We start from the raw sequence: 22,686 nt of genomic DNA, 5'->3' as shown, positions 1-22,686 counted from the left end.
TTTACAGATGCATAAATCAAGGCCTAGAGAGTTTAAGCATCTTGTTCAAGGCTTCCACTCTGAAGCCCTCACTCTTGACCAGCACACTCTTCTTTGCCCATTACTTCGTGAGAGCAAGAACAACATTCTACCCAGGGCTGGCAATGCTGTGGAGCCTATCGCACCTTTATGATGTGGCCTTTTGGGGATATAACCCACTTGAACACCTCTAACAATTTTTTAAATATACCAGATTGACTTGTTCTCGACGGAATGATTCCATCTATTGATCAAAGCCACTCCACCGCCTGCATCTTGTACTCCCGTAAAGTCTCTTCTCAACACGCTCATGCCTTTCCTCCTCTGCCTTCCTCAGGACGCATTAAGATGATTTGGGTCCATGTCCGTAAACCTTGATGGTCGGAAGTTTTTTTTTTCCTTCATGTGGGAGTCACGAGTGCTTCTGCCTCATCATGATTTCCATACATCAAAAACACCTACAAGGAAGTAGAGGTTCGATATGATTAAAGTAATCTGGTTCATAGGCGTTGGCATCAAGGTAATGAGGAAGTAATTCGATTAATTAACAGTAAAATGTAATTAAGGGGAAGGGATTTTGCAGTAGTTCTTCCACAGCTCAGTTTAGCCGAGATGACATATTACACTAGACTTCCGTTTCTGGTACCAGCGTGTGAAGCTGAAATAAACTCAGCATTCTCTACTGTCCATGGTAGTTCATACCTCAGAGGTTATCTTACCTAATACTTGTCAATATATTAGATGTGTCATCTCAAATAAGCAAGAGCCATTGGCTGGGGACCCCATAGCCGTCTTACCATAGATTTAAAGAACAACGACCAATGTAAACAATATTTAATGTGCCTGACTGATACCTAATTATCTTGATATTGAATTATCAGTAAAACCTGAAAGGTTTTAAATATCTGATATTGATAAGAAAGTCATTATCACTGAGCATTTACTTACTACTTGCCCCAATTTCAGTTCATTACATGACAGTGAGATTGATTGCTTATGAAATCTTTAGTCCTCGTCTCACAATTAATTGATATCTAATCAATATAGGTCATCTTGTTAAATTCCCATTAGAGTATTTGCAGGGAGGTGGGATTGGAGGCCTTCCTTCTAGCAGTGTTGCGTTCTTGTATCCTGCGGTGCTTTCGGGAGGTACCTGGCCTAAGACTGGAGGCCAATGAAGAATTACAGAGGTTCTCAAACTGGACTGCATATTAGATAATCACCTGGAGAGCTTTTAAAAATGCACATGCCGAGGTCACACACCCCTCCCTCAAACAATTAAATCAGATTATCTGGGAGTGGAACCCAGGGCTCAGTATGATTTTAAACTCCTAGAATGATTCCACAGTGTATTCAGATTGACAGCTAGGGGTGAGTTAGACTTGAGGTATGACCTGGACATCAGCCCCCTGCAGTAATTGGCTTTGATGCAGGACGTGCAAGGCCCCTCTCCTGTCCTGTAAAGCTTGGTGGTCAGCCACAAGCCATGGCCCGTGTTCCTAGCAATGGAGCTCTGCTCAGCCCTGCCCTGTCCCATGGTCTCCATACAGTGTCTTGTGGTTGTCTTTCAGCGTCCACCCTTGAAGGAAGACTCCTCCTCTCCTGGCCAGCCACACCGGTCCGAGCTTGATTTGGGGTCCTTCTCTCTTGCTCTTCCCCTCACCCCTCTTTTCCATGCCATCTTCCTTATTCTCTTTCTTCATTGTGAACCTGTCACTTGGTTCTTCAGCCAGTGTGGTCTTGCTGGAGGGTTTCCTCTCCCACAGCATGGGGCTGGTTATGCTGGCTGGGGAGGTGATTCAGCTCCATAGCCAGAGGGGACTGTGACTTCTTGGTCGTTGCTGAATATACAGTGCTTAGGAGAATGGGCTTCTTGTTGAATGAGCAAAGCTTTTGAGAATTGAACCAGAGTCTACAAAGGGCTCATGTGCTGAGGACAGTGGGTCTGCAGTCACCTGTCACATGGACTTAGGAGAAAGGAGCTGCACTGCTTTGCTGGGAAACTGTCAGAAGTTTATTTTGCTGATGAATGGAGCAAAATTATTCCCGAGGAGCAGCATGGATTGAGAGATACAGTGAGGGGTGGGGGTGGGGGGCACAGGAGCGCCTTGTGCCTGAGGGGTGTGGGAATGGGTGTAAGGGGGGATGAGGGGGGAATGTGGTGCTGGGGGTGCGTGCTGGTGAGGACTTGTGGACATTGTGCATGCATGTGTGAGGAGGCCCACAGTGCAGACATAGTGAGCATCGCTTCCATAGGCATTAGAGAGAACACACTGCATGACCCATTTCTAGAAAATTCTAGATAATGAAAACCAATCTACAGTGACAGACAGTAGAAGAGTGGCTGCTCGGGGATGGCGACATAAGCAAGCAATTATCAAGGGCCCAAGAAAACTTTTGTGGCTGATAGATGTGTTCATTATCTTGATTATAGTGATGATTCTATGAGTATGCACACACATCGTAACTCATCAAACTATACACCTGTGAAGTTGAGGCTCCGTCAATTATATTTCAATGAAACTAGAAAGAAAAGGAAAATGTGGTAAAATAAAGGGAACAAGGCTTCTGAAATCTATCTGGGTTCTCACCTTGGCTTCCCTACTTCCTAGCTGGGATCTCTTTGAGGAAGTTACTTAAGATCTCAGTGCAGGCCGGGCGCGGTGGCTCAAGCCTGTAATCCCAGCACTTTGGGAGGCCGAGACGGGCGGATCACGAGGTCAGGAGATCGAGACCATCCTGGCTAACACAGTGAAACCCCGTCTCTACTAAAAAAATACAAAAAACTAGCCGGGCATGGTGGCGGGCACCTGTAGTCCCAGCTACTCGGGAGGCTGAGCCAGGAGAATGGCGTAAACCCGGGAGGCGGAGCTTGCAGTGAGCTGAGATCCGGCCACTGCAGTCCAGCCTGGGCGACAGAGCGAGACTCTGTCTCAAAAAAAAAAAAAAAAGAAAGATCTCAGTGCCTCAGTTTCTTCATCTGTAAAACGGGAATAATAACTTGCTTATCTCGGACAGTTGCACAACCGAGTAAGATAGTAACTGAGACAAAAGGATGTAAAGTCCTCATCGCAGTACCTGGCACATTTTCACTGACCAGTGATTGGCACCGGCTGTGATGACTGTTCGTGGACCTGCCTGGCGTATGCACCTATGTTTATGTGAACATAAACATTGCTAACATGAATGCATAAACATTTATGTGCATTTCTGTATCCATGCCTGTTTATGTCTGTGGGAGTGTGGGGCGTGAATCCGTGTGTCTGTCTGTGTCTGTGAGGGAGTGAAGGGGGCTGAGGATTCGTTCTGGGTGTAGGCAGTGAGTTCAGGCATGAATCTTTCCTTCTCTACCTACCACAACCTCCTCCTCTTCCTCCTCCACCACCACCAGACCACATGGGTTTTGCTTTTTTTTTTTTTAAGATGAAGTCTCACTCTGTCACCCAGGCTGGAGTGCAGTGGCGCGATCTCAGCTCACTGCAACCTCTGCCTCCTGGGTTCAAGCAATTCTCCTGCCTCAGCGTCCCAAGTAGCTGGGATTACAGGCACCCGCCACCACACCTGGCTAATTTTGTATTTTAGTAGAGACGGGGTTTCACCACACTGGTCAGGCTGGTCTTGAACTCCTGACCTCGTGTTCTGCCCACCTCGGCCTCCCAAAGTGCTGGGACTATAGGCATGAGAAACAGCACCTGCCTTTTTTTTTTTTTTTTTTTTATTATACAGTATATTAAGCTGCTAATGTATGACTCGTTCAGTCTTTTTTTTTTTTTTTTTTTTTGCTTTTGTGGAGAACGGGGTCTTGCTGTATTACCCAGGCAGGTCTCGAACTCCTGGGCTCAAGCTATCCTCCCACCTCTGCCTCCCTGAGAGCTGGGATTACAGGCGTGAGCCACCGCGCCCGGCCTCGTTCAGTCTTTTATCATATCCAATAACACAGTGCGTTTCGGAAATCACATCGCCTCGGTTCCTTCATGGCTTCTGCAAATCAAATTTATTTTACCATTGAAAATGTCAAAAGGACTCAGCCAAAGGAGACCTGGAGCTTTCTGGGGTGCAGGACCCTGAAGCTGGCTCTCAGGCTGCCGTGAAGGAGGCTAAAGTGCCTCTTTTCCATGTGGACTCCATTTATGTGAATTTCTTTAAAGCTGGGAGGGAGTTGGAGGTCCTCCTGGGAGAACAGAACCTTCAGACCTCCCTGAAGCAGGCTCGCATGGGAGGAGAGAATTAGTGGCAGCTTAGGGGGTAAACATGGTATCACCAGTTTCCACTGCCCTGAGCTGGGAGCAGAGTAAGAGGAGCCTTGGAGTCCTGGCCCTCGGGGAGGTCACTGGTGAGCAGGACAGTGATCCAGGGCGGCCCCGGAGCTCAAGGGACAGCTCCCCAGGCCCGGTCTGCACACCCTGAGCAATGATTGGAGGACAGTGTTCACAGGGTGGACTTCTGGACCTGACTGCTCTGGAGTTGAGTCCCAGCTCTGCCACTCACCAGCTGGGCAACCTTGTTTAGGTCGCTTTACTTGTCTGAGAGTGTCATGTAACATGGAGATCAGGGACTCTTAGTGCATGGCCCCCACTTCCAGGTTCTCCATCGTATACGCTGAGTCTGAATTGGAATCTAGACCTAGTCGGGGGATTTGGGTATCTTGTTTGTTGTTTATTATTGACACATAATAGTTGTACATGTTTGTGGGGTACAGTGTAATGTTTCAATGTATGCATTATATAATGACTAAAGCGTGGTAGTTTAAAAAATATATGGAATGCTTCACAAACTTTCGTGTCAATCTTGAGCAGGGGCCAGGCTAATCTCAGTATTCTTCCAATTTCAGTCTATGTGCTGCTGAAGGGAGCACTCAAGTATCTCTATAAAAAGGATCATAGGTGTACAAGGGCACATGTCTCAGGTCTCAGAGGTGTTGATTTCCTGATTTCAGAGGAGAGAGACATCTGTATAGGGAGGCTAAAGCTTGCAGTACCTCTATTGAGCACCTACTGTGTGCTGGAGCCTGTGGTGTCCCTGGAGATGCAAGCCATAGATGGGCTGCACCCCTGATTTCCAGGAATCACCCCTGATTGGGGACATGGGTGTGGTGAAACTTCTAGGACTCCAGGCTCTGTGTTAGGAAGTGGGATAGAGCATGAGGCAGGAACAGCTGGGTTCTGATAGAAGGGATCCTCCAGGAGGGCTTCCTGAGATGGGCCCTGGTGAATGAAACACAGGTGCCTACAGTGGTGAGTAATAGAGGCAGGGGTGTAACTGGAACGTAAGGTGGTAGGTTGGAAACAGGAGAGATAAGGTTGAGATGTCAGTTAGAGCCGGTTCACAGTGGTCCTGGTGTCAAATGAAGAGGTGGGCTTTATCCTGGAAGGATACTTGTGTTTCCAGCACGGTATGTCTGGAGTCCCCAGGACCACCTCCTTGTGCAATGATTGGCCAGAAGTGCTCGTGGGACTCAGCATGCAGTCACACTCATGGCTATGACTCATCAGAGCAAAACTATGCACAGTAAGGCCAGCAAAGGGAAAAGGCTCCTGGGTGAAGTCTGGGGAAGACCAGGCACAGGCTTCCAAGGGTCCTCTCCCAAAGAAGCCATACAAATCATGCACAGTTGCCTCAGTCACAGGTCGGGACAACAGTGTGAAATGCTGTCTCCCAGAGGAGCTCATTGGACACTCAGTGCCCAGAGATTTTAATGGGGGGATGTTCACATAGACACCCTTGGTCTAATGCTTACTAAATTTCCAGACTCCCAGAGGGAAAGCAGGTGTTTAGCTTAAACCACGCTGTTTGCACAAACATTTTAGGCGGAGTAAGCCACTCACATCAGTTAGGATGGGGACCCTTCTCTCATCTACATTCCCAGACACCAGCCAAGGACTAGCTTGCAACAGGCCTTTTTTAGAATGCCAGTGCCTCACGCCTGCAATCCTAGCACTTTGGGAGACTGAGGTGAGCAGATTGCCTGAGCTCAGGAGTTCAAGACTAGCCTGGGCAACACAGTGAAACGACATCTCTACTAAAATACAAAAAATTAGCCAGGTATGGCAGCGTGCGCCTGTAGTCCCAGCTATTCGGGAGGCTGAGGCAGGAGAATTGCTTGAACCCGGGAGGCAGAGGTTTCAGTGAGCCGAGATGGTGCCACTGCACTCTAGCCTAGGCAACAAGAGCGAGACCATGCCCCCCCCCGAAAAAAGAATGGTAATGCCAACTCTTTTCTGCACACAGGGGCACTAACACAGTGAGGTCTGCCTGGAAACCCATGTGAAAGGTGGATTGGTGGTGGAGCCAGGACAAACTGGAGGCAGGGAGGTCAGTGAGGAAGCCTAACAAGAGTCTTCTAGAGAGAAGATGAGGCCTGACCTAGGGCAGCTGTCTTTGTTAGGTTTTTGGTTGTACGACCCCATGTCAGAGTGGCTCAGGAAAATCAAGGAGTATTTAGCACATGGATTCAGGCATGTTGCAGAACTAACTCAAAGGCAAAAATCCCACTGCACCCTCAGGAGACCAGATTTGGCATTTGTACCACTGCTGTCAGAAAGGATGGGCTTCTCTTGGTTTTCTTTCCCTGGAACCACCGGGTTTCTCTTTTGGCTTCTCTCTGCTCATCCTCTGCAGTCCCCTTTCTCTGCAGATTGACTTTCTTTATGTTTTGACACAGTGGCTGCTGGACAGAAAAGCTTGATCCCTCTTGTATTTACACATTCTCTCTTCCTGAAAGCATCTGGGATTCACGCCAGCATCTCTCAAGGGCTATTACAATTTCTTGTGAGAGAGAATCTGATTGATGTGCAATGGATTAGGCATCCTCTTGCTCCAAATTAGCTAACACCAGGGACTGAGAATCACGTAGTGTTAGCATGGTTGTCCCATGAGTTGGGACAGGAGCTGAGAAAGAAAGTGGTCTCATGGTTCCTGGCTACCAGGCGGTGATCAGTCATTTGAGATAAATCTGACGCATCAGTCATTTGAGATAAATCTGACGCATCTGAGTTCAGTGAGGGAGATAAAGAAACTGAAAAATTGGGAGGATGTGAATCTGACATCGTATCAGTAGGTAAATTTTAGAAAAACTTTCTTTGGCAATGATCATAAAATCAATGGTAGTTACAACTTTTTTTTTTGAAACGGAGTTTTGCTCTTGTCACCCAGGCTGGAATGCAGTGGTGTGATCTTGGCTCACTGCAACCTCCGCCTCCCGGGTTCAAGCGATTCTTCTACCTCAGCTGTAAGAGTAGCTGGGACTATAGGCGCGTGCTACCACGCCAGACTAATTTTTGTATTTTTAGTAGAGACAGGATTTCACTATGTTGACCAGGATGGTCTCGACCTCCTGACCTTGTGATCCGCCCACCTGAGCCTCCCAAAGTGCTGGGACTACAGGCGTGAACCACCACATCCGGCAGCTAGTTATAACTTTGACAGCAGGTTCTGCTCTCCAGTGGAACTCATTCTGCTCCTTCTGTTCTGGGAGTTCTGAGAATAAAGTGAGAGGTGAGGAATACACGAGCCATTTCCCTCACCCTCACTATATAACACTTACTAATGGGTATTTTACTAGGGACAGCGAGGCAAAGAAGTTGGATGGCTTCTGCAAGTTCACATAGCGTGTCCTTAGAATCACACAGAATCTCTCATTCGTTTTTTCTTTTTTCTTTTTTTTTTTTTTGAGACAGAGTCTCGCTCTGTCACCCAGGCTGGAGTGCAGTGGCCGGATCTCAGCTCACTGCAAGCTCCGCCTCCCGGGTTTACGCCATTCTCCTGCCTCAGCCTCCCGAGTAGCTGGGACTACAGGCGCCAGCCACCTCGCCCGGCTAGCTTTTGTATTTTTTAGTAGAGACGGGGTTTCACCGTGTTAGCCAGGATGGTCTCGATCTCCTGACCTCGTGATCCGCCCGTCTCGGCCTCCCAAAGTGCTGGGATTACAGGCTTGAGCCACTGTCATTCATTTTTTCTACAAACATTTACAGAGTCCCTAATGGGAGAGTGTTGATCTTTGGGGCAGGTGCACAGAGATGAGCAAATGTGCTCTCTACTTTGGAGAGTTTAATCTTAAAGACACAAGTGTGAACATTCGAGGTGATGAATATCCCATTATCCTGCTTTGATCATTATACATTGTATGCAGGTTTCAGAACGTCACATGCACCCCCAAAATACATACAACAATTCTATGCAAATAAAAAATTATATGAAAAAGACACAGGTGTGTAAATGGTACATGATTAGTGACATAACAGAGGAGAATCAGGGATTGTGAGTTGCAAGCAACATCAATGAACTTTGGGTAACTTAAGCAAGAAAAGGAGGAATTCACTGGAAGTATGTGGAGTGACTCATAGAATTAAAGATACACTGCAGCACCAGGCTTTGGAGAGCTCAGGAAAGTGAGTGGTCCGAGGATCCAGTGAGCAGGAAAGGATGGACGGTTTCTTCAGGACTCCAGTTTCAGGAGCAACGTCACCCCGGTCATTTTCCATCTTGGATCACTTGCTGGCAATTTAAGGCCCTGCAAGATAATCTGATTGGTCTAATGGGGACCATCCCCTAGCTTTTTCAAGGTCTCTTGGCTGATGGCACCACCAAGGCTATATCCATAGGAAAAGGAGTAGCCGCCTATAGAGATCTGCATCCTGTAACTAGGACAAGGCAAGGAGACATGCTGGGAGGGACCAGTCAAAACTCATCGTTGGCTCCAGTGTCAGCACTCTTCCATACTAGTTGAATTTTTTTTTTTTTGAGACTGAGTTTCACTCTCATCACCCAGGCTAGAGTGCAATGGTGCAATCTCGGCTCACTGCAACTCCTGCCTTCCAGGTTCAAGGGATTCTCCTGCCTCAGCCTCCCACGTAGGTGGGATTACAAGTGCGTACCACCACGCCCGGCTAATTTTTGTATTTTTAGTAGAGATGGGGTTTCACCATGTTGGCCAGGCAGGTCTTAAACTCCTGACCTCAGGTGATCCACCCGCCTCGGCCTCCCAGAGTGCTGGGATTACAGGCGTGAGCCACCACTGCTCCTGGCCACTAGTTGAATTTTCTAGATGGGCCTATGACCAAACATTACATTGCCCTGCATTCCTTGCAGGTAGGCATGCCTGTGTCACTAACTCCTGGCCAGTGTAATTGAAGTAGAGTGCCATGTGGCAGTTTCTGAAAATTTTTCTTAAAAGGGAGCAGAATCCTTTGTCACCTCCTCTTTGATTCCTGCCCACTCCACCCTATGGCATTGGATATGCTCTGAGGGCTGAAGTTCCAGCCACCATCTTGTGCTAAGAGCCCGAGAACCACGCCCCAGGGAGAATTGAAGAAAAAGGCCAGAGTAGCCTGGATTCCAGAAGATTGTGTAGTTGCCTCCCAACCCTGGGCTTTTATGTGGAGGGATAACTATACTTCTATTCTGCTTAAGCCATGGTTGTTTGAGGGACTCTGTTACTTGCAGCTGAACCAAATCCTAAGAGATCCAGCAGGCAAAACTCTAGATGCCTGCCACAAGAGGTCGTTACAATTTGCTGCTGGAACCCAGAAGAGAATGCGATAAAATCTACTTGGAAAAGGTCAGGGAAGGCTTCATAGAGGAGGTGACATTTGAGCAAGGTCTACGAAGGAACTGGGTGTTCCAGGCTGGGAGGGAAGGATGGCACGTCCTCCTCATCTTCCTTCACTCCCTCGAGACCTGGTGCGTGAATTTGAGAGTCACTCCCTTCTGGCTCTGTGTGACGTTCTCACCGTCTCCATGACTAAAGACCACATTGTGGGGTCCTGGAGAAATCAAGCAATTTACCGAAAATGGAGGGAAATTTGGGCTCAGTGACATCTCAGTTCTTCTGGGAAGAAGCCAGTTTCCAATTGCATCTCCACAAGTCTGACAGAGTAGATGTCTCAGTGGGATTGAGTGTGTACATGTGTTTGTGTATACACCCCTGGGTGTGTGTTTGCGTGTGCGTGTGTGTAATCGGAGAGCACTCTGGAAGTGTACCTTCAGCCTAATCTTTATTTGCCAAAACCCAGATCAATATTTTTTTTACCAGTTAATTTAATTTCTCTTAGGCGAGAAGACGTTACACTCAATACCTCTTTGGCAGTTTCTGACAGTAAGAAGCTGTGCCGGACTAGTCCCCATGGCTAGCAGCTTCGTTCCCATTGTCTTGGGACCCATGTAACTGCTGACAGAAGGGTCACAATGTATGTGAAGAAGTTGGGTGAGGCTATGGGCACGGGGCTGGCTGGAGACCAGTCCATCTGCACTGGGAGGGAGTCATCTGGTTCCAAACCAGTTCCGTCCTTGTCTACTCCTCATGAATCCTTGGCTTGGTCTCCATCAGCCTCCTCCAGGGCTGTGAGTAGCCAGGACCCAGTCTGAGAACCTTAGAGTAACCACACTCCATGCCTTGGGCATACAAGCCAAGCCACTAGCAGATTCCTCTGAACATATTTCTAGCTCTAGGTTCAACCTTTCATCTCTTAGGATGAAGGGAATGGCTGAGACTAGACCTGCTTGGGTGAAGGCTTCTTTTATTGGGCTGAAATGGTAAGTATATGAGGCTTCCTTGCAAAAAAAGGAGCCCTTCCTGTAGCTGCTCGGAGTATCTGACAGGCAGACCTGGCTGGGTCTGGGCTCGAAAGGAGACGCAGTCAGAAATGAAGCTCACGACACTATTTTCCGGGCACTCTAAGGACCCATTTCATGAATTCAACTCAATTCAACCAGCATTTGTAAACTTTCACTCTCAGACTACAGTCAGACTACTATCGCATCCCACCTGACCCATAGCTCATGACTGCCAGCCAGAGACCACCAGAAACACACAGGTAGCTTAACAACGTTGGGTTTAATACACAAGCTGAAACAAGGGAGAAGATCCACTACAGGAAACTATGAAGCATCCCAGTAAGGGAGGGTTGAAGAGGACTTACAGGAACCGGGCTTGTGTTAGATGACAGCGGACAGAGTTGAAGGGAGTGGAGCTTTGCTCTGGATTGGATGCTGGTGAAGGTAATTCTGTATTTGGTATCTAATAATTATTTTCTATATGGTGAGGAGAGTAGAGAGAGACAAAGGCTGTGATGGCTAAAGACGCAGCGGTCCCTCATGGCAGCCCAAATTAGGAGATATTTGGTGATTTTCAGGCACCTCTGGGTAAGTTTCATGTTGTCTGTGTTCAAACACGATTATGAGGGGTCTGGATTGGGTCTTAAGGCATCGCAGTCCCAGAGTCTCCATGTCCAATGTTGATGTCCTTCAAAATTGCTCATGTTCAACAGTAGAGCACCAAGGCCTAACTGAGCATGCCAGCCCAGCTCTCGGCTGCTGGGGCACTTTCCTCTTTCCTACCCAGGAAGCATTCCCAGATGTTTCCTTTTGTCCACTCTGTGCCATGGCCTGTGCACTGGGAGTCCAGAGAGGAAACAGCCATGGTTCCACCCCAGGGGAGCTCTCATCTTAGAATGGGGACAGGCTTGTCACTAATTGTGGTAATATTCTCAATTCATACACTCAGCTGAGCAAAACAAATTAGACTTTATTTTTCTATAATTCAACCTAATTTCTATCTCAAGTGTCCCATTCAGCTGGGATAGAAACTTATTTTCAGTTGCTATGGTCTGAATATTTGTGTTCATATGTTGAAATCCTCACCCCCAAGATGATAGTATGAGGAGGTGGGGCCTTTGGGAGGTGATTAGGTCAGGAGGGTGGAGCCCTCATGAATGGAATTAGTGCCCTGATAAAAAAGGCTGCAGGGAGATCCCTTGCACCTCCTACCATGTGAGGACATAGTGAGAAGGCATCATCTATTGACCAGGAAGGAGGCCCTCACCATCCAGTGAGGACACAGTGAAAAGGCATCATCTAGTGAAAAGGCATCATCTGTTGTCCAGGAAAAAGGCCCTCACCACATGCTGAATCTGCCGTTACCTTGATCTTCAACTTCCCAGGCTTCAGAATCATGAGAAATAAAATTCAGTTTATGGTATTTGGTTATAGCTGGCTGAGTGAGTTAAGAAATCTGTCATTGTCTCCCTGTCTGTCTTCATGGCTGTATCTGCATGTTCAGGAGGCTGATATAGTGGAAGGGATGTGGTCAACAATTTAAAATAAAAATTCTAGGTGATGTTACCAAGGTGGGGTGGGGGAAAAATGGGTGGATGGTTAGAAGAAGTAAAACTATGCTAAGGTTTCATCTCAGTCATCCAGAGGAATGTATTTACAGATTTATGCTGGGAGTTGCTTTAAAAATGTGTGTTTGCTAATAAAGTTACAGAAAATGTAATTTTAACTCCAGCACAGGAAAAATATCATATCTGCAATAACAACAACAAAATCTTGATCAACCCGGTGAAAAACAAGGAAAGGAAAATAAAGAAAAAATAGAAAGTTAGGATAACAAAACAGCAGAAATAAATATAAATACATTATCTATTACAATAATGCAAACTTATTAAACTTACCAATTAAAAGGGATTCTTAAGTTTGATTTTTTGAAAAATGGTTGCTATTTAAGGGCATCTGTGTAACTATTTATGTAAGAGCAGCTCGTGAGCTATTTAAACAGCAAAGGAGCTAAAACTAAATGACACCAAAATATTACAAATAAAGAGATGAATAGCAATAACAGACCTGCAAAAGAAATGTAGTCAGGCATCACTTAAAACCTGGGATACACTCTGAGAAATGTGCCATTAAGCAGTTTCGTTGTGTGAACGTCATAGTGTGAACTTCACAGAAACCTGGATAGTATAGCCTATTACATACCAAGGCTATAACATACAGCCTATTAACCCTAGGCTACAAACCTGGACACCGCGGCAGCGTACTGAATACCGTCAGCAATTGTAACACAATAGTAAGCATTTGTGTATCTAAACATAGAAAAGAGACAGTAAAAGCATGACATAAAAGATGATTTAAAAATGACACTTCTGGCAGGGTGCGAGGGCTCACGCCTGTAATCCCAGCACTTTGGGAGGCTGAGGTGGGCAGATCACGAGGTCAGGAGGTTGAGATCATCCTGGCTAGCATGGTGAAACCCCGTTTCTACTAAAAATACAAAAAATTAGCTGGGCGTGGTGGCGGGCGCCTGTAGTCGCAGCTACTCCGGAGGCTGAGGTAGGAGAATGGCGTGAACCCAGGAGGTGGAGTTGGCAGTGAGCCGAGATCGTGCCACTGCACTGTAGCCTGGGCGACAGGGTGAGATTCCGTACCCCCCCCCCCAAAAAAAAGACACTTCTATACAGGAAATAAATTTCTATACCAACTGAATGGGAAGCTTGAAACAGAAATTAGGTTGAATTATAGAAAAATTAAGTTTTATATTTTTGCACAGCTGAATTTGTTAACTGAGAATATTACCACGACTAGTGATGAGAATGTCCTCATTCTGAGAGAACAGCACTTACTATCAATGCAGGAGGTTTCAGGACTGGAACTTTCTCTGGGAGAGTCAATGTGTGAGTGGTGGGCATGAATGGGAAAGTCTAGGACATTTCTGTACACTACATAAATACTGTGCACTTAAACTACTCTCAAATTTATTTTAAAATATTTTTCTTCAATAATGAATTAACCATAGCTCATTGCAACATTTTTACTTTATAAGCTTTAATTTTTAAGAACAGGCACGGTGGCTCACGCATGTACTCCCAGGACTTTGGGAGGCTGAGGCAGGCGGATCACCTGAGGTCAGGACTTTGAGACCAGTCTGACCAACATGGTGAAACCCCATCTCTACTAAAAATACAAAAATTAGCCAGGTGTAGGAGTGCACACCTGTCATCCCAGCTACTCGGGAGGCTGAGGCAGGAGAATCACTTGAACCTGGAGGCGGAGGTTGCAGTGAGCTGAGATCACACCACTCAACTCCATCCTGGGCAGCAAGAGTGAAACTCTGTCTCTAAAATAAAATATAATAAAAATAACAAAACCTTTTTTTAGTTTCTGGCTCTTTTGTAATAACACTTAGCATTAAATATATATATCATTGTACAACTATAAAAATATTTTCTTTCTATTCTTATGCTGTAAGATCTTTTCTATTAAAATTTTTTTTCTTTTCTTTTCCTTTTAACTTTTTTCTTTTGTTAAAAACAAAGACACAAACACGCACACTAGCCTAGGCCTACACAGGGTCAGGGTCATCAATATCACTGTCTTCCACCTCCACATCTTGTCCCACTGGAAGGTCTTCTGGGTAATAACACGCATGGAGCTGTCATCTCCTATGATAACAACGCCTTCTTCTGGAAAACCTCCTGAAGGACCTGCCTAAGGCTGTTTTACAGTGAACTATTTTTTATAAGCAGCAAAAGCACATTCTAAAATAACGATGAAAAATACAATATAGTAAGTATATAAACCAGTAATGCAGTCTTTTATTGTCATTATCAAGTATTATGTGCTGTACGTAATTGTGTGTGTGCTATACTTTTATATAACTGGCAGCACAGTAGATTGATTTACACCAGCATCACCAAAAACACATGAGTAATGCATTGTCTATGCTGATGTGATGATGGCTATGACATCACTAGGCAATAGGAATGTTTCAGCTTCATTATAATCTTATGGGAACACCATCATATACTTGGTCCACCATTGACCAAAATGTCATTATGTGGTGCATGACTGTATTAACATCAGACAAAACTGAACTTAAGATGGAAGGTAGTAAAAGTATTAGGGACAGGCATTGCCTTGTATGAATCCATCAATACTAACTTTGAAATATACAAAGCAAAAACTGAAGTAATTAGATAGAAGAGTTGACAAATAAACAAATATAGTGGGCGATTTTTAGCAAATCTTTTCCAGAAGCTGATGGATTAAAAATAATGTATAATTATGTCTGCATAAATGTAAATTTAAACTTGACAAAGCGAGGATACACATTGAAAAATGGGCTATGCACAGATCACAAGAGAGTATCAATAAATTCCAAAGAATCTTCATTACTTACAATTTCTCTCTCCAGTCTGCAATAAAATTAGTAATCAACAACAAAGAGATGTTCTAAGTGTATGTTTGGAAATTAAAAAGCACACATCTAAATTATCCAGGGGTTAAAAAAGAAAATCGTAACAGAAATTAACAAGTATTTCAAATTGAAAGTAATAAAGACATGACATATCTCAGCTTGTCTGAGGCAGTTTCACTGGTTCTTAGAGGAGTAATTTATAGTGTTGAATGCATTTATTAGGAAATTAGAACAGCTGTATGTAACCCACAATCCAAGCAATCAACTTAAGAATCTAGAAAAAGAATCGGAGAAACTAGAAAGAAGGGAATAATGAAGATAATGATAGAAATGAATAAACAATAACATAAATAATAGAACAGCCACATAAAATAAAGACATCAGCAAAACTAAATGTGGTTGCTTGGAAAGGCCAATGTGTTACCAATTTTGGTAACAGTAGTTCAGAAAGAGAGAGAGAAGGCGTACATGAACAACATTCGAAAGAAAAAGAAAATGTCCACAGATAGACTAGAGATGATATACCATAAATGAGTGCTCTGAACACCATGTGCCAATCTGTCTGAAATTCTGGAGAGTGCTTCTTTGATTCCATTTAGACTCCCACAGGCCACGGCACAGAGCCTGGGACAGCGCAGGCCCCCAACAGAGATGTGTTGACTGGCAGAGCAGAATTAAAACTCTGGAGAACAGCAGCCTTTCATTCTGTCAAGACTCCTTTTACAATTGCTCCATTCAGAATCATATCAGAACAAATGCCACGTGGGGCAAATCCCATTTACTCAATTGAGAAAAGGGATTCGACCACGTGGCATTTGTTTGGAAATGACTTATGGTGCTAGGGGAGTTTGATCAGAGAAGGTGAGGTCAGAAATCAGAAAGAAATGGTTACCAAGGCTCCAACGCAGGAGACTGTTAGTTGAAGAAGGTGGAGAAAGGAAACCACTAAGCGGGAGAAACAGCATTTGCCAAGGCAACGAGGTCAGGATGGGGACAGTTGGCCACTTATTACTTGTGTAGCTTTGGGCAAGTCCCTTAACAGATCTGAGCCCAAATGTCCTCATCATCAAACCGAGGGTCATCCCAGTGCCAGCTTCATGGAATTACGAAGATGAAACAAGCTAAGGAATGTAAGACTCCTGTTCTGGGGCCACTGGAGAGTCAGCACTCAATAAATGCAAGGGATGGTGGTGACAATGATGACGATGATTGGTTTCAGCAGTAGACTGGCGCAGGATGTGTGTGGTCGAAGAGGAACGTGAGAAGACAAAAGGAAAGACAGGTTCAAGTGAGACTGTGAAGGGTCATAAACGCCACCCCCAAAGGCAGACGTTATTCCAGGTATCCCAAGGAGTCATCAAAGGCTTGTTTGAGTTGGGACTTGCTATATAAAATGGGGCATAGCCCAGTGAAAGGGTAATGTACCTGAGAGTCCACTAGGGAGGGGGAAAGATGCCCATGGAAGGAAATTCATTGGAGGTCCTGGCCACACAGTATGTAATGGATCTTACCACCACCTAAATCTCCACTTTTAAAATTATTTTCATTCCCTCTGTTTCAATTTCCCCAGCTGTGTGTGTGTGTGTGTGTGTGTGTGTGTGTGTGTGTTTAAATATTGGAAACCACTAAAAGCAGAAGAGTAGCTCTACACAAAGTCACTCTACAGCCATGTTTCTTAGCATCCACCTATTCTCCAAACAAAAGCGTGGTAGAAGAATGTTTATCTAACTTGGCTAATTAGAAAATATCTTTCTCTGCTTGGGTAGAAGGCTAGGAAGGGAGCATATCTGGTATTCTCCAGCCTGTATGCTGTGGAGTTGGCTGGCCTTGCCTGCTTAAAAAAGCTCCAAAGGATGCAGCTGCTGCATTTAATTTCCCTATCACTCTGCCTCCCAAACACACAGACACCCTCAGAGGATGCAGAGACCTGCAGTCCTGATGAGTCTTAATAAAATGTGCTACAGAAAGTCAATACCCTGTCGAGTGAGACCTGCCTGCTTCCTTCTGTTAAAATAACATTTTTAAAAAGCTAATTCATAGAAAAATATAGAAGCTGGTTGATGAGTCAGTGTTGCTGTATCCACTGATCCAGTCCTTTAGTACGCATTCCAGACTCTGCTGGCCTCCACATTTATACCTGGAACCTCTCTGGTACTTACCCCTTTCCTTTACCTGTGTCTCCCTCCATGCTTGATCAGATAGGGGCTGATGTATATATTTAACAAACATGTATGAGGCACTAACTATGATCCAGGTTCAATGCTGGGAACAAATTATCTATTGATGGGTAAGATACATTCTTAGCCCTCAAGAGTCCTGTGGGGAAGCAGGTAAACCAGAATGCAGGCAGTGTAATGTGTGTTCCAACTGGGGGATGTAGGAAGGGGAGCAGGAGCATTGGAGATACAGAACCTGAGTCTGTCAAGTAGAACCTAGGATGACTCCACCAAAAAGGTGGCATTTGAACCAAGACTTGGTGGATGAGTGGCAGTTTTCTAGGTGGGCAAGATGGGGGAAAATATCCCAGGCATGATCCAAGGCAGAGGTGCATAGGATGCTAGTGTGATTGGGCAACTCCAAGAAGGCTGTAATAGGAAAAAATCCCCACTGCTCAGCCAAGCATCTGCATGGGATTGGCCAGCCTGTAAAGACACCAGAGGATGTAGCCTGTGGATAGGAAGCATCCTTGCCAACATCATCATCACCAACACCTCCATCACCACCACCTCCGTCATCATCACTACCACCTCCCTCACCACCACTTCCCTCACCACCACCTCCATCAGCACCGCCTCCATCAGCACCACCTCCATCACCACTACCTCCATCACTACCACCTCCATCAACACCACCTCCATCACCACCACCTCCATCATCATCACCACCACCTCCCTCACCACCACCGTCCATCAGCCACCGTCCATTAGCACCACCTCCTCCCACCACCTCATCACCATCACCTCCCTCCCACCACCTCCATCACCACCACCTCATCACCACCACCTTCCATCATCATCAGTACCACCTCCTCACCACCAGCCTCCATCAGCACCACCTCCATCAGCACCACCTCCATTACCACCACTCCCCCTCACCACCAGCCTCACAGCACCACCTCCATCAGCACCACCTCCATTAGTCCACCTCCTCACTACACCTCCATCACCATCAGCCTTCATCACATCCATCCTCCATTCACCATCCACCTCATCACACCACCGTCCATTCATCATCGTACCACCTCCCTCACCACCACCTCCATCAGCACCACCCTCCCTTCACCACCACCTCCATCATCCACCACCTCCTATCGAGCCACCACCTCCTTACCACGCACCTCCCTCACCACCACGCTCCATCAGCACCACCTCCCTCCCATCCTCATCAGCACCACCTCATTCAGCCACGCACCCCATTACCACACTCCCTCACCACCACCTCCATCAGCCACCACCTTCATCACCCATCACCACCCCCCCTCCACCTCCCCTCACCACCACCACCTTCCATCAGATCACCACGACTACCACCTCCATCATCATCACCAACCCTCCCTCCCCCCTCCACCACCACCCTCATCAACACCCTCCATCACCACCACCTCCATCACCACAGCGTCCATCAGCCACCACCTCCATCACACCACCACTATCCTCCCTCACACCACTCACCTCCCTCACCATCCACCTCCGTCACCATCTCACCAGCCTCCCTCACCACCACCACCTCTCTACCAACAGCCTCCATCAGCACCACCTCCATCACCACCACCAACTTACCTCCCTCACCACCACCACCCTCCATCACCATCACCACCACGCCATCGACCGATCACCACCCTCCCTCACTACCACCTCCATCACCACACCTCCCTCACCACCACCTGCCCATCAGCACCACCTCATACCATCACCTCCATCACCATTCACCACCACCTCCCTCACTACCCCTCCATCACACCACCTCCTCACACACCTCCCTCACCAACACCTCCCTCACCAACACCTCCATCACCACCACCTCCTTGCCACCACCTCCATCGCCACCACCTCCATTGCCACCTCCTCCATCGCCACCACCTCCATTGCTATCACCATCATCACCATCACTACCAACTCCATCACCACCACCTCCATCACCATCACCTCCATCACCATCACCTCCATCAGCACCACATCCATCACCATCACCTCCGTCACCACCACATCCATCACCATCACCTCCATCACCACCACCTCCATCAGCACCACCTCCATCAGCACTTGTCTAGCAGGAGCCATTTTCTTTCTTGCCCTAAATTTCTGCCATGGCCCATTAACCATGAAAATAGGAATTTCAGTCCTCCTGGAAGTGTGGACACATCGTTTTTACCCTTGTCTCCATCTCCCTGCTCACTCCTCCCTAGAGGAGAAGTGTCTTGACTGGCATGAGGTTCTGTTAAAGGATTGAGCATGAGTTACTGGGTTTCTCTGGATCATTCCTTCTTTTTGACCAGCCTGACTATGGCTGCAGGTGGTTTTCTTCCTCCCCTGTATATGATAATCTCACCTGGGCAGTCATGGGTGGCTATATTCAATTTGAGTAGAAATCCAGGTTTTGTTCAGAAGTTTCAAGTAGCATTTTCCAATCAAGTCTTACTAGGAAAAACAAAACAAAACAAAAACTGTTTTGTTACCTGTTTCTTGTCTCTCTTACTCAATTGTTCACAACCTGGAGGAGTAGATCTATTATTTATTGCCATATAATGCTGCATAAAATTACTACATATCCTCTGTAACCTACAAGCATTGCATTTGTCGCACGTGTGTCTGGGGTCAGCTGCAGGAGGCCCAGCCGCTCTGCTGATCTAGGCTGGGCTCATTCAGGTGTCTGGCAGCTGGTGGGCTGTTGGCCCATCTAGAATGGCATTGGCTCTCCTTCATGTGAATCTCATTCTCTGTAGGCAAGCCCGGGCAAGTTCTCAGGGTTGTGGTGGAGGAGCAGAGAGGAAGCAGAAGCAAGCAAGATCTGCCAAGACCTACGTGTGGAACAGGCTTATCATCATTTCTCCTGCATTCTTTTAAATGCAGCAAGTTGCAAGACCTGTCCGAATTCAGTGAGAGAAAAGACTCATGCTCTTTAGGGAGAGGAACTTCAAAGGGCATGGATACAGAAGGCGTAAAGAGCTGAGATAATGGGCATAATTGCTATCTCAGAAACACAATCACTCTCACCACCATTATGAACTTGGCCTCACTACCACCAAGTGAGGTTGGTATCCTCACCTCCAACATGGACCCTCTGTCTGTGTGAAATTCATCTTATGATATGCACAGTTCTTTCTATCTGATGGATGTGAATATGGCTTACAAACTCTAAACCCAGGGTCTAATGTCAGGGATGAATCATTTCGCTGAGAGAGAAAGAGATGGCAATATTTTCAATGGGATCTCACTATGTTGCCCAGGCTTGTCTCAAACTCCTGACCTCAAGTCTTCCTCCTGCCTTGGCCTCCCAAAGTGTTGGGATTACAGGCATGAGCCATTGCACTCCGCCATCACTTTCATTTTCTACGTGAGAAAACTAAAATCTGCAGACGTCTGCTGATCATGCTAAGGTCACACAGGTGGACAGTAGGGAAGCCCAGGCTCTTGTCCCCACCTGCTTATTGAGTGGCCAATGTGTGCCTCTATCAGCATCAGCAAAATGGCAGGTTTGTCTTTTTGCCTTCTCTCCATCCACAAAATCCAAGGCTTCCTAAAGCAGGGGCCTCTTCCAGGATCCGGGCGCTCAGCTCCCTTGAATCCGGAGGCCACCTGTCTCACCCCCGAAGCTTAATTAAAATGAAGATGAAGTGCTCTCCATGACGGGTCACGCTCAGTGGCAGCCACCGTGCCAGGGACCCAGTGGGCCCTCTGATGCTGAGAATTCTTCTCCAGCTTCTGCTCTGGCAGCAGCTTCCTCTGGGAATCTCATTATAATTCCTTTGGTAATTAAAACTACAGATGTTATAATTAAAAGGCTCCTCATTTAATCACAAACAACTGAAGCTTGAGGTGGGTCCGCACTGAACAGTGTCACTAAGTCACCTTTGAAAAGGAATAAAACTCATGTGAAAGGGGAGGTCTTGGCCCAATTCAGTGCCGTAAAAGGCAGCCAGGCTGGGGGTGTTTGTGAGGTGCTGGGAGATGCATCAGGAAAGCCCACAGAGGGTCCTTGGATCCGAGTGAGGGGATATGTGGTGGGGGATAGAATGACCCCCCAAGGCTGGGATGGAGGAGACAGCCAAGTGGAAGAACACTGGGGGATGCCCTGTCTTGCACATTCTTTTGTACTCAGGGACCAGGAACATAGTGAGCTCCCAAGGCAACTGAGACATTGAGGACTTGGCACAAGAAAGCTGGGGAAAGTCCCAGACAAGGGCTCAGGATATTTGTTTCTTATCTTGGCTGGGTCACTCGCCCCCTCATTGTCCCTCGAGTAAGCCCCGTCTCTGAGTCACAGGACATTTGTCTGGGACATGGACGGAATAACACCTAACTCTGAGCTCCTGGGGCATGAGATGTTTGTAAATCCTCCAGCTTGGTGTCTGAGATGGAGGGACCTGGGAGTGGGAACTACCTGGGGTGCTGGGAGGTGTTTCCAAAAGGCACCTCACCAAGGAGCTACCTGGGCACAGCTGTGATTGATGGCTGACCTTTTTTTTTTTTTTTTTTTTTTTAGACGGAGTCTCACTTTGTCACCCAGGCTGGAGTGCAGTAGCGTGATCTCGGCTCCCTGCAACCTCCGCCTCCTGGGTTCAAGCGATTCTCCTGCCTCAGCCTCCTGAGTAGCTGGGATTACAGGCATGCACCACCACATCTGGCTAATTTTTGTATTTTTAGTAGAGATGAGGTTTCATCATGTTGGTCAGGCTGGTCTGGGACTCCTGACCTCATGATTCACTTGCCTCAACCTCCCAAAGTGCTGGGATTACAGGCCTGAGCCACCGCGCCCAGCTGATGGCTGACTTCTGACTCATATCCATGCATCTGCGGGGGAACCTTTCCAGGGAGGATTTCTCAGGAGTGTGTGCTGTGTCTGTTGTGTGTGTGTGTTGGTTGGGGGTGCTATAGCTGCATCAAACACCCACAGAAGGGTAGCACCTCTGTCTTCAGCTCCCTTTCCCACCTCTCACCTCCCCACTCTGGCTATGTGGCTGAACTAGAGGGAGGTGTAAACAGCTCAGGGCAGTAATCACATGTTATTATTGAAAGAGCCTGACCTCAGCCCTTCACTGCAGTCCAAATTGGCTTCCAGTCTCTCTCGCCTCTTCCCAGATTTTGTCCTTAGGCAACCCTCATTCTGTCTCTCAGCCTGTTTCCACAACTGTGAACTGAGAGCATTGATGCCCCTGCGTGAGTCGCCTTGAGCATCTGATGATAGAATAGTGAATGCGAATGCTTCTGCAGTGCTCACTGCATGCCAGGAAGGTTCTAGAACGTTACCTACGTCAACTCATTTTGTCCTCACAACAGCCTTATGGGAGGGCAGGTGGAGGAGTGAGTAGATGGGCTGGATAGGAGTGAGGAGCTGGAGGAAGAGTTGGGGTATGGCCAGGTAAGTGGCGGCCAGTGTGGCAGGACCATGAAGGCTGCTGCAGAAATGGCTCCAAGTGGCTCAGGCCCTGCCAAGCACTATCTTGAGTCTCTTTCCCATCTCTGAGTCCCACCTCAGGG

The 22,686-nt window shown here is 46.8% G+C and overlaps 1 long non-coding RNA gene across 1 annotated transcript; it reads right to left on the bottom strand.

The window, feature by feature from the left end:
• Nucleotides 1–22,375, bottom strand: LOC108514326 (uncharacterized). The gene is made up of 3 exons (XR_001881189.1): nt 22,233–22,375; nt 19,538–19,626; nt 1–476 (listed from the first exon to the last, which is right to left on the bottom strand). It is a non-coding gene; the product is annotated as an uncharacterized LOC108514326 (long non-coding RNA).
• Between the last annotated feature and the right edge of the window lie 311 nt (nt 22,376–22,686).

This window comes from Rhinopithecus bieti, unplaced genomic scaffold (assembly GCF_001698545.2).
Source record: "Rhinopithecus bieti isolate Rb0 unplaced genomic scaffold, ASM169854v2 scaffold_32008, whole genome shotgun sequence".
Classification (NCBI taxonomy): Eukaryota; Metazoa; Chordata; class Mammalia; order Primates; family Cercopithecidae; genus Rhinopithecus; species Rhinopithecus bieti.
This window is presented reverse-complemented; position numbering and strand designations above follow the sequence as displayed.